Source organism: Lygodium microphyllum, chromosome 16 (genome assembly GCF_053477565.2).
Source record: "Lygodium microphyllum isolate KBCC chromosome 16, Lygodium_microphyllum_v1.1.10, whole genome shotgun sequence".
In the NCBI taxonomy this organism is placed as follows: Eukaryota; Viridiplantae; Streptophyta; class Polypodiopsida; order Schizaeales; family Lygodiaceae; genus Lygodium; species Lygodium microphyllum.
Window position 1 is genome coordinate 92,735,344 of NC_141150.1, and position 25,193 is coordinate 92,760,536.

The 25,193-nt window shown below is 37.0% G+C and overlaps 1 protein-coding gene across 1 annotated transcript in view; it reads right to left on the bottom strand.

Annotated features, from left to right (window-relative positions):
• Positions 1 to 23,678: 23,678 nt before the first annotated feature.
• The window catches only part of LOC148023125 (nucleolar-like protein), a 28,427-nt gene continuing 26,912 nt past the window's right edge, over positions 23,679 to 25,193 (bottom strand). The window contains exon 5 of the mRNA XM_087696121.1: positions 23,679 to 23,697. The gene's annotated coding sequence lies outside the window, so the exon portion shown is untranslated. The remainder of the gene's footprint in view (positions 23,698 to 25,193) is intronic.

Consider the following 25,193-nt stretch of genomic DNA (forward strand, 5'->3'; position numbering starts at 1 on the left):
TAGCATCCCCTAATAATGGTAATCCTTTTATTGGGACAAGGATTATCTTAAACCTTTTTTTGTAGAAATTATGACAACGTATTTATGTATGCATCTAAAATTGTTGCAATTTGTTAAGTGTGTTTATAAAATGGCACTTGAATAAGTGTCAGATTTCCTAAATGTCTCTTCTCTTATCTCAATCCACCTCAACAAATATCTCAACATCCCTGCACACAACTGCATGGGTATCTCCACAAAAGCATTGTCAACAACTAGTATATGACTCCCCTCTATAGGTGAACTAACATCATATCATCTCATGGCCAATTCAAAAATACAATTTACCCCATTTGTGGCTTCTAGTCACCTCTCTTTGTCTTCTAAACTATCATGTAGCCAAGCAAATAGGCTCTCTCTACGGTCTATATAAGATACTTGGTTATCCAATGCATATTTTGTTTGCATAAGAAAATTAAACATTTATTTCTCTTCATTACAATTATATTTCCATGATTCAAAATTGAGATAATGATCTAGGTCATCAACTTCAATAAGTTCTCTAGGACTTGGTCTCTCTCTAGAGTTCTCTTTCGAAACAAGGTCTTTACACAAGCTAGGAGTGTCTTTACAACTACACACATCAATTGGGTCTTCAATGGCATTGCCATGTTTTAACACAACATTATCAACTCTACAAATAAGCTCTAGGTCAATGTGAGTCTCTCTCTTGCTCTTTAACTAGGAATATCCCCTCAATAACATGACTAGGATTTTCTCAAGGGAACCACCCACACTTCTTGCAAAAAGCAAACTCCCTAGCTCATGGGACATCGATGTGATCCATGTTTACTAACTCTCTCTCAACTACATTGAGACATAACTTTTCATCCATCACTAAGATACATGACTACCCTTTTCTAAACCATGAGAACTCTCAAATAGACATGGCTACCCTTTTCTAAACCATGATAACTCTTAACTAAACATGAAAACATTTTTTCTTCTTTATACTCTAAATGCTTGGACATTGTGGATACTTCACCCCTTTCCTTGCATAATTCTAAGACACAAGTCCCTACATAGATTTCCCTCTCATTGAAACCTATTTCTTTTAGGCAACCCTCTTTCATCTCATCTAAATGTAAATCATCTTGAAAGCTAACTCCATTAGCCAAAAGGTTTTCTATAAAATAGTCTCTTTCTAGCATGGCTTCATGAACTTCCATTCTTCTTTCGCCTCTAACACCTGAAATAGGCTATCCTTAGTATTGCCTTCAAAAAACTCCATTGATATTGTATGTCCTCAAGCAATCCACAATATAACTCCCATACCTCACTTCTTAATCCTCGACAAAAGCATAGATTGCTTTGGCTTCATCATCAACTATGTGTAATTGTTCCATCTCTCTTTCAACGACTGTGATCCAATTATCAACACTATCATCACCTACCTCATAAAAGAACATATGATTGAATAGAGCCATCTTGAGTTTTTTTAGGATGATCAATAAACCCCAAAACTCAAAAATTATCCTCAATGGGGGGGCACCAAAAATTGAGGTGGACTTTTCTAGAAGGGCAATAACACTTAGAAACCACCAAAATAAAATATATGCTAAGGATCCCAAGGCTCATCGATGACTTGGCCACAATGAACCAACGCTTTATGTCCAACACTCTGAATCTACAACCTCGATCTAGCAACACAAACATCTCTGATACCTTGAACACTCTAAATCTACAACCCCAATCTAACAACACAAACATCTATGATATCATGAGCACACCTCATATCTGTTGTTTATAAACTTTTATGGTTCAATCTTATTTTCTTAAGTACTCTTAGAATACCTGATTTTTTAGCTCCAGGGCAAAGAGAAACTCTTACAAGGCTTTTTATATCAACTCAAGCAGCTTCATAATCATGTTTCTTGTTCTTTAACTAGATTCACTTGCTTCTTTTTCTCTAATTTAAATACTTTGACAAAGGTTTATTCTCTGTTAAGGTTAGTTCTCTCACACTGTCTTACACTCCCTTTGCAAGACTATTTGGGTGAGTATCCTTAGTAATTCTTTATCGATTTCCTTTCTTATTTTGGGGATCTCCACTTGATATTGCATACATGAAGGTAATTGCATATACTTGATATTTCTCTTTCTCGCTTTCTTATATGATGGTATTCTTAAATATATTCTCAAACTCTTTGAGTTTTACTCTACATACCCCTCTTATCTTTCATGTGAGATGATATGTCAAAGCAAACATTTGAGCAAGTCTCTTCTCCCTTATATATGTATTTATTTATTTATTTCTAGCTGTCAACTAACCATGGCACAAGATATACATAACATATAAAACTTAGTTTATTTACTCTCTATTCTATGATCTACATGATATTTCTTTCCAAGATGACACACTGCCATGACAAAGAAACCTTTGCATAAGATTCCAATGCACTGTCCAAATCTACACCACACCATATCCTCCTGGCTTCTTGTGAAGCTCTCTTGAACAACCCTTTTTCGGATCCTTCTTCTTCAAAAGCTCACCAATGACTCGACCCTTCCTCTTTTGATCATGTAGCTCCTTCTACTTGTCTCATCTTCTCCCCAATAGCTACAGGACGTCATGTGCACATTGCGGGTGGGTACTAAAGGGCGTTGATTTAGTCACATACAAGACTTATGATGGATGAAGCTTGATGACTATGGAGGGTGGAAGCAATAAAAAAAGGGACCCACCATAGGCGCACCATACGTTTCTTTGTAAATTGACTTCCAAAATAAACTAATTTTAGTTATTACAAAGAAATCACACTTACAACCTAGACTAAATTGTGAACCTCCCTATATCTAAGGCTATTCACAAGTGCAAACCTGCTTGGAAAAGTCAAGATATTTGCATATTAGTCTAATTGATTGTTATAAATAAGTTTTTTTTAATATTGACTATTTATCTTCATATATATATATATATATATATATATATATATATATATGCTTAAAAAGAACATTTTCTTGCAATAACACACAAAACTAAATAAACAAAAGTAAATCCAATTTCTTCAAAAGAAAATGTACCCAACTAGCTAAACGTTGAAGATGTGAAAAACCTTTGAATATGCAAATCAATTAAGCCACTGAGAATAACCTCAAAAATGGGTTTAACAAAAGCAAAAATCATTGCATGATAACATAGAGCATGCAACTCAGATTCACAAAAGGTGAGAATATCATCCACCTTATCAACAAACAAAATCACAAAAATCACCCAAGCCCAAAGAGGCTTGGAAAAGACCCCAACAAAGAGAGCACAGCCCCAAATCAAGGGGGACAAAACCTTTGAAAATAAAACCAAAAAAAAAGGTGATAACCTCACCACCATCATGCCCAAGAGAGGTATAATTCGAAGAACAAATACACAAGCCCTTAGAGTGATGGCCATACCCAAGAGCTAATGTGATGTTAAAGCCCAAGAGGCAATGTAAAAGCCCAAAAGAGGCACAGCTCAAGAGAGCATTTTTCCACAAAAATAAAGGTGGTTCCAAAACCACAAATCGCCATCATTGACAAGTTGAAAACAAATCAACCTTTGAGCGATGGTACCCTATTCTTGACCTATAGATAACCACCTATAAATAGATACAAAAATTATGTACAAAAGTATTATAATTAATATGTCAACTATTAATTGTCAAATTCTTTATTTTTGTTTATCACCAACTCTAGCTACTCATAAGCTATTCTTTTCATTGCATGTACACTCCTACAAATATTTGGAGTTCCCCTTCTTTCCTTTAGGGGGAGAAAAATTGGAAGAACATGACGAAACAACTCAAGAAGTGGAACTGCTATGGAGATCAATGGAATCGGCATGGTGATCAGGATCATTGTCATCACCATAAAGATGGAGATCTACTTTCACCAAGAAGTTCCTCAAATTTTAACTTTGCAAAAACCAAAATGAAGAAATAGTTTATGTACAATCTAGAATTTCCCTCATGTGGACAATCCACATTAAGGGGGAGTGTTGTAGCATAATGTGAATTGTCCACATGAGGGAAATTCTAGATTGTTTCTAGGAAAAATTATCACAAAATATCCCTACATCTATGCAAACATGCAAAACATAAATGGTAGGGGGTGTGAGAATGAAATGAAAATATATTTGAAGTTGTTGATTGCTTTTCATATCTTAGAATATAGGCCATGGTTTATATAAGTTCTAAGGGGTTTAGTAGCATAGGTGGTGATGTTCCTTAGCAACACAACATGATGCTAGTAGAAAGAAATCATAAAAAGATTGTTTGTGCACTTCATGTTGGCTAGTTTTTTATTAAGTTGTTTGAGCACAAAGTGACATATACTTTGCAAATGCAATATAAATATAGTATCAGAAGATAAATTTCTAGATGCATTGCAATTGTATGTCTAGATGACGACCAACGTTGAGAGTGTAAAATCCCCTTTACAGTAGGGTAATACGATAGCTTGGAAAATTGATTAAGTGAGGAATATATAAAGTCTCCTAGATCATTACAAATTATATTATGAGAGGACTCTGTACACTTGTGTTTAATGTTGGAGACAACACATCTTGGGGCCAATCGGCAAGACTATTTCGAGTCTTGACATACATGTTCATGTAGGTGAAAGCCTACAACTCTTTTTCTTTTTGTGTGATACAATACTACTACAAATCTAGTGTGTTTCCCTCTCCTTGAAGACTGAAGCACCATGGTAAATACATTTCTTCTTCCATCTTGATTTATTTCATATCCTTTGTGGATTTGTGGCTTGATGCGATTGCCCTTCAACAATGTTCTTGTGATCTTTCCAATATTGATGTAGTACCACTTGTGGATTTACAAATGGCATCATGATTCATGGTGGTGGTTCTCTCCCCCTCTCTCTCACTCATTGTTTCTCTCCCTTACCCTCCTTCGTGATGCGATTCATGGTGGTGGTTCTCTCCTTCCTCTATCTTTATTTCTCTCCCCCTCTCTCTCACTCATTGTTTCTCTCCCTTGCCCTCTTTCTCTCTCCCTCCCTCTGTCTCTATTTCTCTCTTCCCCTCCCTCTCTCTCTCTCCCTCTTTGTTTCCCTTCTCCTCTTTCTCGATATTTCTCTCCTTCTCTTCATGCCCTGCTTCTTCTTCTTCACCTTCACAGGTTCCCTCCCTTCTTCTTTCCACCCTTTTCCTTCTTCTTCACATATGGTGGTAGTGGTGATGGAGGCAATGATGATGAGCTCTCCCTCTTTCTCTCTCTCTGTTACTTCCTCTACCTCACCCTCTCAAAGCTTTGAGTTCTCTTGCTCTCCCTTTCATTCTATTTTGCAAATGGTTTGTAGAAATATCATGCTCAGGTTTGCGGTGCTTTTTTTTTCTCAGAGCACCCTCTAGCGACATTATTTGCGATGCAAATAGCATCCCAAATAGTAACGGCTATATTAGTGATGCAAATAGCAATCCTATCTATGACACAAATAGTGCCTCAAATAGTGATCACACTATCTTTTGTCTTAGAAATGGGCATTGCTATTTGCCCATTTCCCATGTCCAATGGTGGTCAATGATTTTGCATGAGAAATTGAGCCTCTATGAGATCTCAAGTCCTAATTTGAATGGATGAGGTGTTATGTTATCTCATCCACATGAACACTTGACATAAGTTTCAATCAAAATGGACACATATCTCAGTTGAAAAAAATTTACTCATGCAACACTATTGACCACTTGACATAGGTTTCAATCTAAATGAACATGAGGCTAAACCTCATTCAATATTAAGCCTGAAATACATGGAATACGAGAAACCACAATGCCCAGAGGAATAAAAATTTAAATCTCACTTTTATATGTAATACTCAAATGTAAAAGTGGATTAGCATCCCCTAATAATGGTAATCCTTTTATTGGGACAAGGATTATCTTAAACCTTTTTTTGTAGAAATTATGACAACGTATTTATGTATGCATCTAAAATTGTTGCAATTTGTTAAGTGTGTTTATAAAATGGCACTTGAATAAGTGTCAGATTTCCTAAATGTCTCTTCTCTTATCTCAATCCACCTCAACAAATATCTCAACATCCCTGCACACAACTGCATGGGTATCTCCACAAAAGCATTGTCAACAACTAGTATATGACTCCCCTCTATAGGTGAACTAACATCATATCATCTCATGGCCAATTCAAAAATACAATTTACCCCATTTGTGGCTTCTAGTCACCTCTCTTTGTCTTCTAAACTATCATGTAGCCAAGCAAATAGGCTCTCTCTACGGTCTATATAAGATACTTGGTTATCCAATGCATATTTTGTTTGCATAAGAAAATTAAACATTTATTTCTCTTCATTACAATTATATTTCCATGATTCAAAATTGAGATAATGATCTAGGTCATCAACTTCAATAAGTTCTCTAGGACTTGGTCTCTCTCTAGAGTTCTCTTTCGAAACAAGGTCTTTACACAAGCTAGGAGTGTCTTTACAACTACACACATCAATTGGGTCTTCAATGGCATTGCCATGTTTTAACACAACATTATCAACTCTACAAATAAGCTCTAGGTCAATGTGAGTCTCTCTCTTGCTCTTTAACTAGGAATATCCCCTCAATAACATGACTAGGATTTTCTCAAGGGAACCACCCACACTTCTTGCAAAAAGCAAACTCCCTAGCTCATGGGACATCGATGTGATCCATGTTTACTAACTCTCTCTCAACTACATTGAGACATAACTTTTCATCCATCACTAAGATACATGACTACCCTTTTCTAAACCATGAGAACTCTCAAATAGACATGGCTACCCTTTTCTAAACCATGATAACTCTTAACTAAACATGAAAACATTTTTTCTTCTTTATACTCTAAATGCTTGGACATTGTGGATACTTCACCCCTTTCCTTGCATAATTCTAAGACACAAGTCCCTACATAGATTTCCCTCTCATTGAAACCTATTTCTTTTAGGCAACCCTCTTTCATCTCATCTAAATGTAAATCATCTTGAAAGCTAACTCCATTAGCCAAAAGGTTTTCTATAAAATAGTCTCTTTCTAGCATGGCTTCATGAACTTCCATTCTTCTTTCGCCTCTAACACCTGAAATAGGCTATCCTTAGTATTGCCTTCAAAAAACTCCATTGATATTGTATGTCCTCAAGCAATCCACAATATAACTCCCATACCTCACTTCTTAATCCTCGACAAAAGCATAGATTGCTTTGGCTTCATCATCAACTATGTGTAATTGTTCCATCTCTCTTTCAACGACTGTGATCCAATTATCAACACTATCATCACCTACCTCATAAAAGAACATATGATTGAATAGAGCCATCTTGAGTTTTTTTAGGATGATCAATAAACCCCAAAACTCAAAAATTATCCTCAATGGGGGGGCACCAAAAATTGAGGTGGACTTTTCTAGAAGGGCAATAACACTTAGAAACCACCAAAATAAAATATATGCTAAGGATCCCAAGGCTCATCGATGACTTGGCCACAATGAACCAACGCTTTATGTCCAACACTCTGAATCTACAACCTCGATCTAGCAACACAAACATCTCTGATACCTTGAACACTCTAAATCTACAACCCCAATCTAACAACACAAACATCTATGATATCATGAGCACACCTCATATCTGTTGTTTATAAACTTTTATGGTTCAATCTTATTTTCTTAAGTACTCTTAGAATACCTGATTTTTTAGCTCCAGGGCAAAGAGAAACTCTTACAAGGCTTTTTATATCAACTCAAGCAGCTTCATAATCATGTTTCTTGTTCTTTAACTAGATTCACTTGCTTCTTTTTCTCTAATTTAAATACTTTGACAAAGGTTTATTCTCTGTTAAGGTTAGTTCTCTCACACTGTCTTACACTCCCTTTGCAAGACTATTTGGGTGAGTATCCTTAGTAATTCTTTATCGATTTCCTTTCTTATTTTGGGGATCTCCACTTGATATTGCATACATGAAGGTAATTGCATATACTTGATATTTCTCTTTCTCGCTTTCTTATATGATGGTATTCTTAAATATATTCTCAAACTCTTTGAGTTTTACTCTACATACCCCTCTTATCTTTCATGTGAGATGATATGTCAAAGCAAACATTTGAGCAAGTCTCTTCTCCCTTATATATGTATTTATTTATTTATTTCTAGCTGTCAACTAACCATGGCACAAGATATACATAACATATAAAACTTAGTTTATTTACTCTCTATTCTATGATCTACATGATATTTCTTTCCAAGATGACACACTGCCATGACAAAGAAACCTTTGCATAAGATTCCAATGCACTGTCCAAATCTACACCACACCATATCCTCCTGGCTTCTTGTGAAGCTCTCTTGAACAACCCTTTTTCGGATCCTTCTTCTTCAAAAGCTCACCAATGACTCGACCCTTCCTCTTTTGATCATGTAGCTCCTTCTACTTGTCTCATCTTCTCCCCAATAGCTACAGGACGTCATGTGCACATTGCGGGTGGGTACTAAAGGGCGTTGATTTAGTCACATACAAGACTTATGATGGATGAAGCTTGATGACTATGGAGGGTGGAAGCAATAAAAAAAGGGACCCACCATAGGCGCACCATACGTTTCTTTGTAAATTGACTTCCAAAATAAACTAATTTTAGTTATTACAAAGAAATCACACTTACAACCTAGACTAAATTGTGAACCTCCCTATATCTAAGGCTATTCACAAGTGCAAACCTGCTTGGAAAAGTCAAGATATTTGCATATTAGTCTAATTGATTGTTATAAATAAGTTTTTTTTAATATTGACTATTTATCTTCTAATATATATATATATATATATATATATATATATATATATATATATGCTTAAAAAGAACATTTTCTTGCAATAACACACAAAACTAAATAAACAAAAGTAAATCCAATTTCTTCAAAAGAAAATGTACCCAACTAGCTAAACGTTGAAGATGTGAAAAACCTTTGAATATGCAAATCAATTAAGCCACTGAGAATAACCTCAAAAATGGGTTTAACAAAAGCAAAAATCATTGCATGATAACATAGAGCATGCAACTCAGATTCACAAAAGGTGAGAATATCATCCACCTTATCAACAAACAAAATCACAAAAATCACCCAAGCCCAAAGAGGCTTGGAAAAGACCCCAACAAAGAGAGCACAGCCCCAAATCAAGGGGGACAAAACCTTTGAAAATAAAACCAAAAAAAAAGGTGATAACCTCACCACCATCATGCCCAAGAGAGGTATAATTCGAAGAACAAATACACAAGCCCTTAGAGTGATGGCCATACCCAAGAGCTAATGTGATGTTAAAGCCCAAGAGGCAATGTAAAAGCCCAAAAGAGGCACAGCTCAAGAGAGCATTTTTCCACAAAAATAAAGGTGGTTCCAAAACCACAAATCGCCATCATTGACAAGTTGAAAACAAATCAACCTTTGAGCGATGGTACCCTATTCTTGACCTATAGATAACCACCTATAAATAGATACAAAAATTATGTACAAAAGTATTATAATTAATATGTCAACTATTAATTGTCAAATTCTTTATTTTTGTTTATCACCAACTCTAGCTACTCATAAGCTATTCTTTTCATTGCATGTACACTCCTACAAATATTTGGAGTTCCCCTTCTTTCCTTTAGGGGGAGAAAAATTGGAAGAACATGACGAAACAACTCAAGAAGTGGAACTGCTATGGAGATCAATGGAATCGGCATGGTGATCAGGATCATTGTCATCACCATAAAGATGGAGATCTACTTTCACCAAGAAGTTCCTCAAATTTTAACTTTGCAAAAACCAAAATGAAGAAATAGTTTATGTACAATCTAGAATTTCCCTCATGTGGACAATCCACATTAAGGGGGAGTGTTGTAGCATAATGTGAATTGTCCATTGGACAAATGGACACCCGGAAGGATTCGGACCAATGTGTATATAAAGCAAGTCTATTAACGAAATGATACATCGATTCGTGATCAATCGTCTCTCTCATCTCTTCCTCGTCTAGTTTTCTAAGGCTGCTGCCATGGCAACACCAGCATGGCTGTAGCCTATCTCTAATTTCTACAGCTCCCTCCATCTCAGCTCCCAGTGTTCTTGTATTTCTATCAGTCTACACCTCACTTTGCTGCAGAAGTTCTCATGATCTCCCCAATATTGAATAATCACCGCCTGTGAGTCTTCAAAAGACCTCCTGATTACTGGTGGCAGTCTCTCTACTCAAGGCAATCATCGCTGTAGCTCCTCAACTCTCCTACAGCTGCCTGGATGACAACCACATGCTCAGCATGAAGTCCCTCTTTACATATGTTAATAGTTGGCTACAAACGTCGACGTAGGTTCTTGCTGCAGTAGGACGTCTTCCTATCCGCAACGTGCTGCAGTTATCCGCAACTTGCAGGTCGAATCATAATCACTTCAGACTATAGAAATGAAGCACCAAAAAACAGCAGCCCTTCCTCCATCAGCCTTCAGCCTGCAGTAGGGAATCAGTCCCCACAAGAAGCTGTTCGATCAAAGCTCCTATAATATACTCGTCTTAGCTGCTTGTACTTCATCTCGGCCCGAGAAATCAATCGCAACCTCTGTAAGCCCAATTAGTATCAGCTGTAGGATGTACAAAGATTTTGCTTCAGCTTTTAGCGCCTGAGATTAGAATCATCCTTCTCACGCTTACTTTGAAATTACCCTACATATCGGACATCTTATTGATCGAGGGCTCTAATTAGAACCACAGTAATCGCTTTAAAATGCTCGGATATGTAGACTTATCGGAGAGGTAAACTCTAAACTACAGCACTTGAGTCAATCTCTCTGATCTCTCTCTCATGAGAATGTGTTCTACGTACTATGGCCGTGTATTAATGGTAGTTCCTAGAATGAGCTCAATGAGATAGTGATGAGCTTCTTGAAGCTGTTGATTATACGGTATGGCAGAGAGCTCCCCTAGCAGCATACTTTCAACATCTACCCTCTGAACGCCGCCTTCAAGAGACCTCTTTCTTCCAACCGTTTCCAAAACCAGCGCCCCTTCTGCTCTTTGAATCCACCACCTTCAATCCCTTCTCTTTCATGTGATAGCTAGTGTATTAAGACCGAGCGCATACGAGAAGTCATTCCTGGCATATATTAGGCCCTGGTAAAACCACAAAACAAAATAGTACTTTAAATCTATATCTAGCATTTACCAAAATCAACTTGAAAATAAGGTTTTCTCGAAACATTTTTCCAACTTTTGAAACTCCTCCCCTTTGATCAACCAAACATTTTCCCATCTATCTACAAACTAAAAACCATGGGAATCTCTTTCTCTTTTACCCTAAATAGTTTGTCCCCCTAAAATAGGGTTAAGCCCAATAACTATCTAAGAGACTTTAGAGGGTCATGTACTAACAGCTCTATCTAGTGTTGAGGAGAGCTACCTAACTTATCGGGTCCACCAAGCCATAAATAATCATCGAAGACTCCCATTTTCCTTGATCTAATTTGCCTTAGTTGTTTAATTAAGTAGATCATGCTACCACACTATGAGAACATATAAAAATAGCTTCCTTTCATTATCCCTTTACTACACAAGGTTTATTAATATAGCCTTAAGTACATGACAAAAACTTCAACAAATAGTACTTTATTTCATCATTAAAATATATGAAACCATAACTTTACAAAGTGTTACAAATTGTATCTCTCTGCAGAGAATACAATCGTCTAGCCTAGGGTAGAAACTTCAAATTCTACAAGGCTGGGCTACATGTGATCGCACTCCTTTTGTGGACAAAAGAGAATTTATTGGGCACTTAGTTATTGTCCCTTTTCCTTCTCATGTGTTGGAGGGATCTATAAATAAAAATACATGGATTCGGCAACAACATAGTACCCCCACATATAGGTCAGTTTTGGCATTCTATAGAATGCTAAGGCATGTTGGGTTGGAGAATCCAGTCTCTTGAACTACTATAATCAATACTCTTGCTCATTGTTATAAGCATGAAATCATACGATAAAATATTTCATTATATTTCAAAAACAAAGACAACCACAACCATTAAAATAATCTTTTGTGGGTAAGGTTACTGCTAAGATTAAAGAGCTTGATATTGATGAGGCTAGAGACTTCTTCTCTTAATTGGGGATCAAATTCACATTACAGAGGGGAATGGAAATTTTGAAAGATCACATCCTCCAATTGTCAAGGCCTTAATAAAGGCTCGCACATGTAAGCCACAATTTCTCTGTATGCATTATAAGCTAATTGCACTACTCATAGTGATGTGATAGGATATATGCTAGCATAGCTAATGCACGGAAAAAACTTGATCATGCCAACTAAGTAAGTGGCTACTATGTGGGGTGTCTTGCTATGGGAAGAAGAGATGAGCAAGGAAGAAGTACTAGCTCTCAGGATCCATCAATTGGAAAGAATACCAGATGACAGAGAGCTTGCAGTGAAGAGATTGAAAGAAGCTAGATTGCAGAACAAAGGTAGGTTTGCAAAAGATACATGCCTATGGGATTTATCTATCAATGTTTATATTGAAATTCACTTTTTGTGTGGATAGATGTCAATTTGTTGGCATTCAATTTACACTTAGATGTTATGTATCAAGTAACCTTTTCAAGTAAATAACTTATCATTTAAGTGACCTTGGACATGAGATAGGAGTGCTTTTAATTAGAAAGTAGCCTATAATAGGAGTAGCTTGTAATTTTCATTATATTTTTAGGGGCAGCCTTGGGTTGGCCACAAACTGAAGAAGAATAGGGCATAACTAAATTTTAATGATAGAAGACTGGTTGTGGTTGTTGGATGCCTATGAGAGGACTTATCTGAGAGTCTTTGGACTACTATGGATTGCACTACTCAAAGACATCATGTTGTTTATTACTATTCACTGCTTGCTTAGTGAGTTCTATTGTGATTCTATGTCATGCCTTGATTGAAAGGTTTTTGTAGGAAAATATGAGATTTTTCTTGCTTGCCTACTGAAATGATTGAAAGCAAGGATTTTAGGATGAAAACAAGGATCTTTTGAAGAGAAAAATATGATATTTTGACAGATATAGGCTGCTTTGGTTTCGGTCTAATTTGTGCATGCCTAAAGCCTTATTTTGGGTTAGAATTACATTGTTCTGAGCTTGCATTTGTGTAAGGAAAACTAAAAATCTTTTAGGCTAAATTAAATAGGATTTCCTTTGATCTATCATCTTAGATTAAATTCTAAAAGGGATTGTATATATTCTACTGAATCCAAACCAAAGCTCAAACATGATAAATATAAACTATATTTGAGATCTTGACTATGCTGTATGTTTAGTGATTTAGGGTTTAGGAATGAGGCTAAGTAAATCCTAAACCCTAAACCTAAATTTGTAAACCCTAAACCTAAACTCTAAACCCTAAATCGATCATGCACTTAGGTCTTGTAAGCACACCATTTTGGTTAGACAAGCACACACCCTCTCATAACAAGTTAGGATATCCTCAAAAGTCCCATCATTAGGTAAACTCAAACATAAACCTTAGATATCCCATAAGCATGAACCTAATCCTCACATAAGCACCTCCATTCCATTCATTAAGTATAATCTAGGTTTAGCCTAAGTCCTCAACACTTGGATCGATATAGGGCTTAGAGTTTAGGCTTTATGGTAAATCGTTAGCCTAATCCTGAAACCCTAAACCCTAAAAGGCATACCCTTTTGGCTAGACTAGTATACACATAAGTCTAGCCTAAGTCCTCAACACTTGTAATGATTTAGGATTTTAGGATTAGGGTAATTCTAAATGTCTAAGTCAGCTAAAGTCAAATGAAATTACTCACTTGATTGGCCAATAATTGTTCAGTGAACTTGAGACAATATCAATATATAACACATTTTATTGCACATTGGCGTAATGTGACTAGAGGACCTGTTGGGGTCAAGGCATTTGTGCCTAGCCACCTATGTATTAGTTACACTAACAGTACCCACATACCCACGCACTTGTATACTATAGGTGGCAATCACCTATCACTGTCACTATATTCTTTACTTTTTAAGTGACATTTGAATAAAGGGAAGGCCAACCACACATTGTGACTGTTGGAGTTCCCACATCTTCTTCTCTCTCTCTCTCTCTCTCTCTCTCTCTCTCTCTCTCTCTCTCTCTCTCTCTCTCTCTCTCTCTCTCTCTCTCTCTCTCTCTCTCTCTCTCTCTCTCTCTCTCTCTCTCTCTCTCTCGCCCTTGCTCTTGCTCCTTCCACCATAGCTCTTGCTTACACTGTGTGCTTCCACTTCAAGGTTCACTCCCTTCAACTGGTATCAGAGCCATCTTCCTCGAGAGCTTGAGCCCCTACTCGGCATTGCTTCAACTTGTAGAGAAAAGCTTCAGTTCACAGTTTCAATGGCAACCATGGATTCTTCACCCCAAGGTATGCATTGAGCTCTACCTTCTTCCCAACTTCTTCCTATCACCACATGAGGCTTGTCCCAAGGCTTCCTTAGGACCTACTGAGCTTCCCCAGTGCCACATTCTAGTTAGTAGAGGTAGCAAGAGTGGCCAAAAAATTCCTGAATTGCACTTGTTTGCTGCCCCACTTCCCTGATCAGTGTGCCTCATCCTACCTCATCTCCAGCCCCTAGCATTGCTCGTGGCCTTTGGGCAATCACTTGCATTGTACCCGACACCTTTAGCATGAGTTTGGGCATCAGTTAGGGCTCTTAGGTTCAGCCATTGGCTCACAATTTATAACAGTTTGTAGTATTACAATTCTGGACAGCCCTTCACGCATCGTCTGGAGGTCACTTATGCTTCTCGAGATGTCTATTTGAAGTCAGATCATCTAGGGATATTATGAAAATGTATTGGAATGCTATGGGCTTGATTTGAGAAATCTTTTTGCTCAATTTTATAGAGTTTTTCTAATAAGTAGGGCTAAATGCTATTTTATTAGTAAAAGCATATGCATTTTTCTCCCAGGTGCTTACCAACTATTCGGGGTGATGTACCAATGTTTACGGTTCATGTTGCATGCCTGGTTATGCTCCCAGATTTCTTTTGATCTAAGATTTGATCTTGAATCTTGACATTAGTTATCATTCACTATTATGTATGGTTATTTGATGCTCTAGTAAGCGCTTCTGTAAGTTACTTGGGTTCGATGCTCCCTGATATATACTACTTGGATCTTAGGTGTATGGATACCTTCCACATGATGTTTTGAGCTTTTTTTTCTCATCTAGAATTTGACTTTTGTTCCAATGGGGGCTACTACTTAACAGTTGGATGTTACATTGAGCATTTGGTTACGCAGTTGAGCTTGAGGGTCTTATAGTAAGGCCATGGGACTTGGTGATATGTACATGTTCCTATCATGCTTTATGTTCATAGTTGATGCTTAGTGGACTGATCTGACATTACTTTTGGGTTGGAACCTATCTCTATCACGATGTTGTGAGTGGTGTATGCATCTTGGTTGGTTATGTACTGAGCTTTCGTTACATTGCTCAGTTCGTGTTGTGCCTCTAGTTGGTCTCTTCTGTTACCCATGAGACCCACTCTATGCATGTTGGTTATACCTATAGGATGTATCTCAGTTTGACATGCTGATTCTTTGATAGTTCTTGGTGCTCGTCGCATATTCACTTAGTGCTAGTTGGAGCTATTCCCTAGCAATTGTTGCAATTTGTCTTATATTAGTGATTGCCCATCTTTCACATTGATTTCTTACTAATGTACTTCATCTTAAGCATATTTTACTTGCAATTTGTTGCACTATTTATGTGAGCAATCATCTTCATTTGATAGTTCTTTGCATTGAGTTTGTGGACACTTCATTACTGGGTCAGTACCCCTTGTTTTCTCAACTTGATCTGGCAGTGGTTTAAGTGCTATTTGCAGTAATTCTAGCAATGTGCTTTGATAGTTTGTGCACTTGTTTGCCTTCATCATGGTTGGTGGCTCAAGTGATAGTGCTATCTTTAATATTAAAAAATTGGATGGCACCAACTACAGCTATACTGAGAGACCCAAATCTAGAAAGTTTTCGTACAAAAAATACATGTTAGGTCTTTAAACCATAAGGGTGTCATGCCCAAACTTATTGATACATGCAGAGGATTGAGTTGAATTAGATGACCTATGTAAGTCCACCATCATATTATCCCTCTATAAGTAGGTGTTCTATAATATCTCTGATGGGCAATCCACATGGGAATTATGGAAAAAGATTTGCAATGTCTATGACAATCAGAGCCCCACTTCTCACATGTATTGGTTGAAGCAACTCATGGACCTTTGCATAAAGGAGGGCACTTCTATGTGAGCTCACTTAAATGAGTTTCGTTCCATTATCAATCATTTGTCTTCATAGGGGATTGAATTCAAGAGCACTCTTCTTCCCTTGTTCCTCTTAGTTACATGGCGCCTAAATAATGGGATACCTTTCATACTACTATGTGTGCCAACATATCTACTGATGGGTTACAGTTGATGGATGTAGAGGGTGTACTCTTGATTGAAGAGGTTAACAAAAAGAATATCAATGCTTCCCGCACCTCTCATAATTTGACAATTAGAGGAAATAATGGTAGGAGTAGTAATGACTGCCATCAGAGAGACTCTCAACAGTCTTGATCTTAGTTACGTGGCCAATCTCGCAATAAGTCTCGTAGTCGTAAGTCCTCATTGACTTGTCATTATTGTGGGAAAGTAGGTCATATTTGGCCATAGTTCCATAAAATGCACTAAGACAAGTGCAAAGAAAAGGGCAAGGGTAAAGTACATAACAAAAATGATGATCACAACATTGACCCTAGTAAGTCTAATGTTAAGATTAAAGAGATTAATGTTGTGTAAACTAACTCTAATGATGATTTCATACTTGCAACTTCTTCTCTTGATACCTCATAGCTGACTGATGCTTTCTCAAGGTATACAAAGTGTTGACTGATAAATTCAGGAACTTCCTTTCATGTGACCCCTCATAGAGAGTGGTTTTACTCCTATCATAGTTTGACTTGATCTGTCCATTTGGGTAATGACCTGGCACTCAAGATAGTTGATATTGGTAATGTCCATAGTTTAGGTTGCATGTTTACTCTTCATGATGTAAATCATGTACCAGGATCTCACAAAGAGTCTTATCTCTACTGGCACTTTGGATGATAGAGGTTATGTAGTTTCTTTTGGTGATTCCTCATGGAAGATTACCCATGGGAATCTTGTCATTGCACATGGTGCTAAGTCCAATACTCTCTATCACTTGCTTATATCTCGGTCAGTTGACCATATTTTGGCAATGGATGCAGTTCCACATGTATCCCTTTGGCATCGTCGCCTTGGGCACATGTCCTTGAAAGGAATGAAAATGCTTACTCGTTTGCAATATCTTCCGCCCCTTGACTATAAGTGCTTTGAGTCTTGTGACCATTGTTTATATGGCATGCAGACACGTAATATGCACAAAAAGTCTAGTATGACACGCATGGGTAAGCCATTGGCTCTTGTTCATTCGGATGTATGTGGTCGCCCTAGATCCATGTTTCTAAGAACTCTGCCACTCCACATCCCTAAAATATTGTTAGCTTGGGTTCTAACTTTTTCTAACAAGTGGTCAAGATTTCTAAAAATAATGTGGAAAGTCAGCCAACCAATCACATGCACCCACCTATATGATGGGATCATTGGTACCTTCAATTTAAAGGGGGTTTGGCAAGTCATGATCTTGTAGATTGTGCGATAAGTCCATTGCACTTCCATAAGCTTGTTGTCCTAGTTGCTCTAAGAGCAAAGACTATCTTGGCTAGGGTGTTAATTAGGATTTTATTTGTGGCTTCAAGGTAACCATTTATTTGGTAGGATTTTTGGTATATAATCATGAATGGGGACAGCAAGTGTGAGATCACCTCATTAATGAAGTGCATACCTTGATTGCTCATAATCTCAATGGGGTAGTCGAACTATGAGATTATCTACTCCCATTGAAATTTTGCTATCATTCTCACCTTGTGCCTTTTTCTCTTGCTCTCTTACTTCTTCTACCATAGCTCTTGCTTCCACTTGCATGCTTCCTCCCTTCAACGGCAATAAAAAATATGCTTACATGTTATAACTATTAAAAAATAGGATATTATCCTTATCATCATGAAGGGGTGGAGAAATGTATCCATGAAAAAGGAATTCAAGAACAAATGAGACAATCATATGGTGGAGATTAAAAAAGAAGCTACTCCCAATGGGATAAGACAAAAGGCAAAGGAAAGAATGTAATCAATGTGATTGTGATAGAAAAAGTGAGATTTGCCCTAGTGAAGAGAGCAACTGAAGATGACAATGAAAATGAAGATATTATCAAAAAGAAAAAAGAAAAAGAAGTCCAAGAGGAAGACACTAGCACATTGAAGAAGAAAAGAATCCCAAAGTGAAAATTTCTAATAGCAAATTTGCATTTAAGGGAAGGGCAAGGAAGCTATGAACTAAAGAAAGATATCTTAAGTAAGAAAGTGGATTTGACTTATGGTTAGTTGATGGAGTTGAACTTCTTGGAAGAGGTTAGTAGGTCCTACAAAGTCAATATCAAGGAGGGGGACACTATAGTATATTGCATAGAGGATCTTCCTAATATATGTCCCATGGTTGAAGTGTGACACGAAAAGACAAGTATTGGAGAACCTTACATTGATGATAGTGCCCAAGTATGTGTTATTACTCAATCATATATCTAGCGGTTAGACTTAGACATGATAGGTTTATTTGGATTCAAGATCAAACTTGCCAATCCTTCCAAGATAAAGTGACTAGGAGTAATTTAAAACTTGAAGATAAAAGTTTTGTTATTCCAATAGTGATAGATTATAATGTAATGCCTTTAGAATTAGGAACTTTTCCTCCTATCTTAGGGGGACCTTGGTTGAGATAAATGTGTGCATTTTAAAATTAGGATAGGAGAATTATTACCCTCTATGAGAAGAAATGCTCAAGGAAAAGATTTAGCATGGCAACTAGTAATTCAATAGAGGATGGTGAAGAAGAAGAGGAAACAAAGGAGAATGGTACTACTATTGAAGACAAAGAAGATAATGAAAGTTTGGAATCAAATATTGGATTAAAGTGTTATGTCTCTACTACCTTTTTCAAGAACTACAAAGCTACTATTCACCAAATGCATGAGGAGGATGACCCAAGAAGAAAAGCAAAAGAGATGGAGGAACTTATGGAGCCTAAGATGTACAAACTCACAATAGATATCTTGTAGATAAAATTTCCCACATCTTCTTTGGGATACTAGGCATCACACTATCTTTTGCTCATCTAGAAAGATAGTTCACTATTGTGATATGTACAACTTCTTCCTTGCTTATGAAAGCAGCAATTCGAAATGGAATCCCCTAACTAATACTTCAAAATCCTCTATTCATCATTTGACACTATATGCATGATCTACATTAGGGATTTATATCTTTTGTGGGGCTCGGTCACACATATGCCAATCCTATATAATCTTTTGAAAAGTGATCTCAAATGTGAAATGCCCTCTACAAGCCCTTTCATGGTTCTCCTTGAGAAGTTTATGCATTTCCTTGCTCCAAGTAACTCTTCTTAGAACCATATCTGCATCTTTCATGAATAAAATATCATTGATTGCCATATAACTTCTTACTTTCTTGATGAAAATATACTTATTGGATATATTTATCCCACTTAGAACATTGATGATAAAGAGATTTTTCCATAATACTTATTTAGATTTTACACCATATGCACTACCCTAGCTCAACCCACATAGTACACATTGCTTCTCATTCACATGCTCCTTTCCTCATGCCCCCATCTCAAAATTTACATATTACATATCACCCTCACTCATGCTACTTATTTATATGCTCTACTTCTCATGAACATCTTTGCATTTGAAGGCATATCCATTGCCCTTACTCATCCCTAACTCTTACACATGTCACGAATCATGTAGTGGGGGGACTTGCTTGAGCTACTGCACCAAACACATGCCATATACACAACAAGAGGAAGCTCACTCAAGAACACAATAAGAGAAATGGAGGCCATAATATTTTCTTATTGGTTTCTTCTTCTTCTTTCACACACTTTTCAATGTGCACAAAGTATAGATAAGGTACAACATAAAGGAACGTGGCCTACTAAGTCAAATAGTGCATAATGGACTATACTAATCGATGGTGTAACAAACCAAATGTAATAAGTGATAATTCAATGGCCATGTAAGAGTCGTAATGATACTATCTCAATACTCCCCCTCAAGCTCATCTGCATCTCTATAACTTCAAGTAAGCTTCGAAACGTTTGAAGTGTCTTTCCACCCAATGCCTTTGTGAAGATATTAACTATTTGATCTTGTGTGCCAAGTCGATCTCACCTGCAAGTACCTTCTCTCTCACAAAGTGATAATGCACTTTAATGTATTTTGTCCTAGCATGGAACACATGGTTCCTAGCCAATTGCATGTTACTCATGTTATCATAATGAATGAAAAATGGACCATCTGCTTGCACATCTAAATCACCCAATAACTTCTACAACCATACTACCTCATATGCTACCATAGCAGCACCTCTGTACTTAGCCTTTGTACTCGATAAAGCAATTATAGTTGCTTGCTATAAAGATAATGATAACAAGAGTCAAAAAACTTATAGTCAAGGGGCAGAAGATAATGCAAATGGGTAAGCATTTTCATTCTCTTTAATGACATGTGCCTAAGGTGGCAATACCATAAAGATATATGTGGTACTATATCCGTTGTTAAAACATGGTCAATAGACCCAAATACAAGTAAGGGATAAAGAGTGCCAGACTTTGCACCTCGTGCCAGGATAAGATTCCACGAGTAAGCTTCCATGAGGAATCATCAAAAGATACAACATAGCATGCATCATCCAACTATCCAGCCAAAATCACGCTTTTGATCAAAGCCAAAACATGGAATACATCATACAAAGTAAACACACTACCTAAAGGAAACTATAGTTGAACATCTCCAATACCAACAATATCAAATGCTAAGTCATTACCCAATTTGATAGAGCCTATCATGGTGTGATAGAAATGGAACCACTCTCAATGAGGGGTGACATGAAATGAAGCCCTTAAATCAAGCAGCCAACACTGAGCATAGGTGGACGAGACATTAGTCAACTATGAAATATCAAGAGAAGAAATTGCAAGTATATAGTCATCATTAAAATTTGTTTGCATGACATTAATATTGACACTAGACTTGCTAGGGAAAATACTACAATCATCATTCTTTTCCTGCACTTTATCCTTTCTCTTTTCTTTGTCCTTGTCATCACGCATTTTATGGCACTATGGCTGAATATGATTCTACTTCTTACAATAGTGATAAGTCAATGCAAACTTACGGCCACAGGACTTACTACAAGACTATCCATGTGGCTGAGAACAAGACTTCTGAGAGTCTCTCCCACAGTGGTCATTACCACTCCCCTACCACTATGATCTCTGACTGTCAAAGCATAAGAGGTACAGGAAATATCTACATTCTTTCCATTAACCTTTTCATTCAATAGAACATCCTCTACATCTTTGAATTTTAGCCCATCAATAGGCATATTGGTACACATAGCAATAAGGAATACATCCCATGACTCATGGAATGTAACGAGCAACATTATCCTTAAATTCAATTCCTTGCAAAGACAAGTGGCTAAAAATAGAATGGAACTCATTTAAGTAGACGGACATGGAAGTCCCCTCCTTTATATGAAGGTCCATGAGTTTCTTCAGCCAATACATCTGAGAGGCAAGGCTTCGCTTAACATAGGCATTGCGAATCTTATCCCGTAACTCCCATGTGGTTTTCCTATCAGAGATAATATTATAGAAAAACCTGCTTAGAGAGTGATAAAATGATAATGGATTTACATAATTCATCCAATTCAGCCCAATCCTCTGCATCAATGCATTCAGGCTTGACATCCTCATGTCTCAATGGCTTAATTTGTAATTTTTGCACTAGAACTTGCCAAATTTGTTCCTTCCAATAGTTGTAGTTGGTGCCATCCAACTTCTCAATATTGAAGATAGCATTATCATTCGACCCATTAGCCATAATGCAAGAAATGAAAGCGCATTCCAAGGTAAACAAGTTATAAATGATAGCAAAATAGTCTAAAATCAAAGCTAAGGAGAAACAACACAGAGTAAGGCTATCCACTAACTACCAATAGGTCAACCCTCATAAAGGATGCATAAACCTTCAATTATAGCAAGTTGAAATTTATGATAACAACAAAACCCTAAGCCAGATGTGAGCAATCAACTGATAAAGTCCAATATATAGCTGTTAGATATATCCTATAAGAAGTCGAATATGTACAAACCCCTAATAGTCATTGAGTATGCAATCGGTACCGATAAGTATCAACATTAATGTGTCAGATAGAGATACGTCCAAGAGGCACAATTGTCATGCATATAGTTGGTCTCAAGAAGATAACAAAAGAGAGTGGCTAGATACGTGATTGATTGAGCAAGTGTAACAAAAGCTCAATACATGGCCATATGAGGTGTATGCATCACTGACAACAAATTAGTAGAGGAATGTGTGAGGCTCAAAGCATAGATCAAATCATCCCACTAAGAAATACTTGAATCCAAATAGCATTTGAGAGCATAGACATAAAACCATGGTCTCAACGGAATGAGCTCAAGCTTAGTTGCATAAATCCAAAGCTCTATGTAACATCCAAAGTAGCATAAGTAACTTCCACTAGAACAAAATTGAATGCCAAGTGAGCAATGCAAGCTCAAAACATCAAGTACATGACATCCAAGCATCCAAGACACATGAATGGGAGCAAAAAACCTAATAGATCCTTCAAGCTCGTAATTACATAAGCCATTCAATGCTCAAATACATGTTGAGGGTTGAAATGACTCGATTTTTTTAACTAATTTTTGTTGTTTTTGTGGACTGAATGGTTGATCTTTGATGGAATTTGAATGATGGAGAGAGATAGAGAGACAAAGACACAAAGAGAGAGATGAATTCACCCAATTGCATATAGACATTGTAGAGACCAAAAATGATCGATAATTTCAACAAGTCTAGTTTTGCTTGGCATCCATTCTTACAATGGTGCACAGATCGGATGCTGTATACTCGCGTAGTGGACACCGGAAGGTCCCCAAGAACAAAAGAACTCTACTTTTTGCACAAAACTCAAGGTAGAAAGCATGCACGACATGAACAAGAGACCAATTGGGTACAATCTCCCCCCATGCCTTGTGTAAGCGCTCCACAAAGCATGTATTTTATGTATTAATCATCTTCAAGCTCAAATAATAGCCCAAATTACAAAATAGCACGCTTTTGGCTTTTGAGTTTGCTTTAGTACAAAATAGAAATAAAGCTAATAGACAGGCGCCCAAAGAGTCAAGCATACCCAATACAATGTCCAAATACAAATATCATAATCGTACGTCCATGCGCATATAAAAATAATAAATAAATATCCAACGCCTTAATAAATATGCGCGATAAAATATAGGCGTCATGCCTAAGGTATGCATAGGCGCGACAAAATATAGGCGCCATGCCTAAGGTATACACCCATCAAAACATAAGTGATAACTCGAATACACGCTATCCTCCAATGCTTTCCTCTGCCACTCCTGCTATCTCTACACATCAACTGAAGCATTCACAATCGTTAGTAAAATAATACAATTAAACCAACAAAAGTGAATACCTAGCAGTCTTTAGCTACATAAATAAATCAACTGGTTAGAAATCAATCCTAACCTTAATTTATCACGAGTGCGCACTCTAAACTCATAAACGTTTATTAATTTAATATCTATTTTGCGGAATCACCTGCTATGGAATCACCTATGTACACACTAAATTAATGAAACACCCGAAAAGGATAGGCGTCCCCATCAACTTCTCGCACAAAGAATCCACTTTGTGTATGAGCCCCGATCAACAAAGTTTACGGAATCCACCGTAAAACCTCACGGAATCCACCGTGGTACGAAATCCACTGTGTAATATACCTCCTGGCATCATACCCCCGGGGTGGGATAGCAATTGTCCTCAATTGCTATTAGCTCAATGTGGAGCTAAAAGAGTGGGAAAAACATTTAAGTCTCTAGCGTGCATCCATTGGGCCTCTTCAACAGGATGGTTTTTAAACTTAACCAAATATCTAGAATATCTACTGTCATTTCTAGTGGTCATAAAGTCAGTATCTATGATAGCTTCAGGCTCAAGGATTTCAGTCTCTTCATCTAGCAAAGGTGGGTTTTCATAAACAGGGTATACAGGTAATTGGCCTCTAAAGGGTCGTAATAAACTAATGTGAAAGGTGTTGTGAATTTTTCAATGTGGTGGTAGTTCTAACTTAAATGCATTGATTTAGTGTGTACATGGGTGATTCCATAGCAGGTGATTCTGCAAAATATATATTAAATTAATGAAACACCCGAAAAGGATAGGCATCCCCATCAACTTCTCGCACAAAGAATCCACTTTGTGTATGAACCCTGGTCAACAAAGTTTACGGAATCCACCGTAAAATCTCACGGAATCCACCGTGGCACGAAATCCACCGTGTAATATGCCTCCTGGCATCATACAAGGCTTCTATACAAGCTCTCAAATCTTCATGGCGTTTTAGATCATGAGAAAAAAAACATGAAACCTAAAAAATCATAGAACCTATACACCACCTAAAGAAATATCAAGATTGATCACAACCCTATTTGACACAAATATCTTAGACACTCCAAAGGTACTCTTCATAGGGCGTAGGACACATTACGACACCCAAAATTCAGGGAGAAATAGTGTTGCTCAAGCAACAAAATAAAAAATATAAATATATTCATCATTTATTAAGCAACAAAAAATACAATTACATATAAGTATTCATCACTTAACCAACGAGTGCAACCACACCTAGCAATTACAATTAATATTAGTTTGATAGGTAGATGAGTATAGAAATCAAAGGCATTCTATATGGCAGAGACACACAAACTGATGACTTCATTGAGTGTACCACATTATATATTATAGATATAGATATATTAATAGATTAATGGGTATATAATTAGTTATTATAAACATTAACATATAAATAAAACAATTTATAGATTATCTTATAGACTAAGAGATATATTTATT